The sequence below is a fragment of the Coregonus clupeaformis genome, unplaced genomic scaffold (assembly GCF_020615455.1).
Source record: "Coregonus clupeaformis isolate EN_2021a unplaced genomic scaffold, ASM2061545v1 scaf2160, whole genome shotgun sequence".
In the NCBI taxonomy this organism is placed as follows: domain Eukaryota; kingdom Metazoa; phylum Chordata; class Actinopteri; order Salmoniformes; family Salmonidae; genus Coregonus; species Coregonus clupeaformis.
Window position 1 is genome coordinate 85,001 of NW_025535614.1, and position 4,647 is coordinate 89,647.

A 4,647-nucleotide genomic window follows, 5' to 3' on the forward strand; every position below is an offset into this window, starting at 1 on the left:
CCTCAGTGTAGCAGTGACTCCTGGCCCACTCAGTGTAGCAGTGGACTACCGGCCCACTCAGTGTAGCAGTGACTACTGGCCCACTCAGTGTAGCAGTGACTCCTGGCCCACTCAGTGTAGCAGTGACTACTGGCCCACTCAGTGTAGCAGTGACTCCTGGCCCACTCAGTGTAGCAGTGACTGCTGGCCCACTCAGTGTAGCAGTGACTACCGCCCACTCAGTGTAGCAGGGACTACCGGCCACTCAGTGTAGCAGTAACTACTGGCCCACTCAGTGTAGCAGTGACGCTGGCCCACTCAGTGTAGAAGTGACTACCGGCCCACTCAGTGTAGCAGTGACTACCGGCCCACTCAGTGTAGCAGTGACTCCATGCCCACTCAGTGAGCAGTGACTGCTGGCCCACTCAGTGTAGAAGTGACTACGGCCCACTCAGTGTAGCAGTGACTACTGGCCCACTCAGTGTAGCAGTGACTACTGGCCCACTCAGTGTAGAAGTGACTACCCGGCCCACTCAGTGTAGCAGTAACTACTGGCCCACTCAGTGTAGAAGTGACTACCGGCCCACTCAGTGTAGCAGTGACTACTGGCCCACTCAGTGTAGCAGAGTGACTACTGGCCCACTCCCAGTGTAGCAGTGACTACTGGCCCACTCTGTGTAGCAGTGACTACCGCCCACTCAGTGTAGCAGTGACTCCTGGCCCACTCAGGTAGCAGTGACTCTGGCCCCTCAGTGTAGAAGTGACTACCGCCCACTCAGTGAAGCAGTGACTACGGCCCACTCAGTGTAGAAGTGACTACCGCCCACTCAGTGTAGCAGTGACTACTGGCCCACTCAGTGCTAGCAGTGACTACTGGCCCACTCAGTGTAGCAGTGACTACTGGCCCACTCTGTGTAGCAGTGACTACCGGCCCACTCAGTGTAGCAGTGACTCTGGCCCACTCAGTGTAGCAGTGACTCCTGGCCCACTCAGTGTAGAAGTGACTACCGGCCCACTCAGTGAAGCAGTGACCTGGCCCATTCAGAGTAGAATGACAGAATAATCCCTGACCCTCCTGTGACTGTACCCTCCATAGAATAACAGATTTAGAATTAAAATAATTCTAATTGTATGGTACCCTATGGGGAGAACCATAGAATTACATATAGAATCACATTAAAGACATTTCATTGGATCTCTATGGGGATAACCATATAATTACATGTAGAATCACATTAAAGACATTTCATAGGATCTCTATGGGGAGAACCATAGAATTACATGTAGAATCACATTAAAATACATTTCATAGGATCTCTATGGGGAGAACCATAGAATTACATGTAGAATCACATTAAAAGACATTTCATAGGATCTCTATGGGGAGAACCATAGAATTACATGTAGAATCACATTAAAAGACATTTCATAGGATCTCTATGGGGAGAACCATAGAATTACATATAGAATCACATTAAAAGACATTTCATAGGATCTCTATGGGGAGAACCATAGAATTACATGTAGAATCACATTAAAGACATTTCATGGATCTCTATGGGGAGAACCATATAATTACATTATAGAATCACATTAAAGACATTTCATAGGATCTCTATGGGGAGAACCATAGAATTACATGTAGAATCACATTAAAAGACATTTTCATAGGATCTCTATGGGGGAGAACCATAGAATTACATGTAGAATCACATTAAAAACATTTCATAGGATCTCTATGGGGGAGAACCATAGAATTACATGTAGAATCACATTAAAAGACATTTCATAGGATCTCTCTATGGGGAGAACCATAGAATTACATATAGAATCACATTAAAAGACATTTCATAGGATCTCTATGGGGAGAACCATAGAATTACATATAGAATCACATTAAAAGACATTTCATATGATCTCTATGGGGGAGAACCATAGAATTACATGTAGAATCACATTAAAAGACATTTCATAGGATCTCTATGGGGAGAACCATAGAATTACACGCTTAGAATCACATTAAAGACATTTCATAGGATCTCTATGGGGAGAACCATATAATTACATATAGAATCACATTAAAGACATTTCATAGGATCTCTATGGGGAGAACCATAGAATTACATGCAGAATCACATTAAAAGACATTTCATAGGATCTCTATGGGGAGAACCATAGAATTACATGTAGAATCACATTAAAAACATTTCAGTAGGATCTCTATGGGGAGAACCATAGAATTACATGTAGAATCACATTAAAAGACATTTCAGCAGGATCTCTATGGGGAGAACCATAGAATTACATATAGAATCACATTAAAAGACATTTCATAGGATCTCTATGGGGAGAACCATAGAATTATATAGAATCACATTAAAAAGACATTTCATAGGATCTCTATGGGGGAGAACCATAGAATTACATGTAGAATCACATTAAAGACATTTCTGGGGATCTCTATGGGGAGAACCATAGAATTACATATAGAATCACATTAAAGACATTTCATAGGATCTCTATGGGGAGAACCATAGAATTACAGTGTAGAATCACATTAAAAGACATTTCATAGGATCTCTATGGGGGAGAACCTAGAATTACATATAGAATCACATGAAAGACATTCTCATAGGATCTCTATGGGGAGAACCATAGAATTACAGTAGAATCACATTAAAAGACATTTCATAGGATCTCTATGGGGAGAACCATGAATTACATGTGAATCACATGAAAGACATTTCATAGGATCTCTATGGGGAGAACCTATAATTACATGTAGAATCACATGAAAGATATTTTATAGGATCTCTATGGGGAGAACCATAGAATTACATGTAGAATCACATTAAGAAGACATTATAGGATCTCTATGTTGACAGAACACACTACCCCCCATTGTGTGGCATCACAACAGAACCTCTACAGACCACTAGCATCATGTGACTACCCTGCAATAAATATAAATATGTGATACTGTAACGGGGAAGCAAATGAAAGCTAGAATAGAGAAAATGTGCAAAATCACGGCAGGAGAGAAATGTTGTTTACATGCCAGAATTAGGACCGAATGTCCCACGGACAGTGCTCTAAATCATGTGTGTGTGTGTGTAACTGTGTGAGTGTGTGTTTAGCTCGGTGTGAGTGTGGATTAATCCTCTGTGGAGTGTGTGTGTGTGTGAGCACTCACGATGACACAGTTCTTGAGTAGTAAGATCCAATCTGAGCAGCATTAACACAGTCCTCCTCGATGAACACATGGTCTCGATGTGCAGAGGGAAGAAGGCCACGAAGGGGGCAGAGGGCAGGTAGGGGGTCAACCTGTCTACTAAGAAGACCACAGACGGATAACTGGATGTTGAATGTTAACCGACAGAATATAGTAGGTTTGAAATATTCAGACTCCTTGACTTTTTTCCCACATTTTGTTACGTTACAGCCTTATTCAAAAATGGATTTAAAAAAAAAAAAATTCAGCAATCATATTCATAATTTTGATTCAAAGCAAAAACAGGTTGTAGACATTTTTGCACATTTATATATATATTTTCTTGAATACCCTATTTACATAAGTATTCAGACCCCTTTGCTATGAGACTCGAAAATGAGCTCAGGTGCATCCTGTCTCCAGCTGATCATCCTTGGGATGTTTCTTCAACTTGATTGGAGTCACCTGTGGTAAATTCAATTGATTGGACATGATTTGGAAAGGACACACCTGTTATATAAGGTCCACAGTTGACAGTGCAGGTCAGAGCAAAAACCAAGCCAGGAGGTGAGGATTTTCGTAGAGCTCCGAGACAGGATTGTGTCGAGGCACAGATCTGGGGAAGGGTACCAAAAAATGTCTGCAGCACTGAAGGTCTAAGAACACAGTGGCCCATCATTCTTAAATGGAAGAAGTTTGGAACCACCAAGACTCTTCTAGAGCTGGACGCCCGGCCAAACTGAGCAATCGGCCATCCAGGTGAAATGGTGGTGGGATATGGGGGGGATGGTTTCTCAGCTGCAGGGACTGGGAGACTAGTAGGATCAAGGCAAAGATGAACGGAGCAAAGTACAGAGAGATCCAGATGAAAACCTGCTCAGAGCGCTCAGGACCCTCAGATCTGGGGCGAAGGTTACCTAACAGGAAACGAATCCCTAAGCACACATGCCAAGATAACGCAGGAGTGGCTTGGGACAAGTTCTGAATGTCCTGGAGTGGGGCAGAGAACCCGACTTGAACCCAATTTTAACATCTTTGGAGAAACCTGAAAATATTAGTGAGTGACGCTCCCCATCCATAACCTGACAGAGCTGAGAGGATCTGCAGAGAAGAATGGAGAGAAACTCCCAAATTCAGGTGTGCCGAGCTTGTGAAGCGCCATACCCAAGAAGACTCCGATGCTGTAATCGCTGACAAACGTGCTTCAACAAAGTATGAGTAAAGGGGAATAAGTAATGTGATATGGATGTTTTAATTTTAATAAATTAGCAAAAATTTTAAGAACCTGTTTTTTGTTTTGATTATGGGGTATGTGGAGAGATGATGGTTTTTTTTTATTCCGCTTTAGAATAAGGTGTAAATAACAAAGTGGAAAAAGTAAGTTGAATTTCGAAACTGGATATCAGTGACAAGGCCATTGTTTATCAAACTGTCAGGAGGTGCTGCAGCATGAGGCC

General features: G+C 42.5%; 1 pseudogene; it reads right to left on the reverse strand.

Annotated features, from left to right (window-relative positions):
• LOC123488322 overlaps positions 1 to 3,310 on the reverse strand; it is a 6,272-nt pseudogene extending 2,962 nt beyond the window's left edge.
• Positions 3,311 to 4,647: the final 1,337 nt, after the last annotated feature.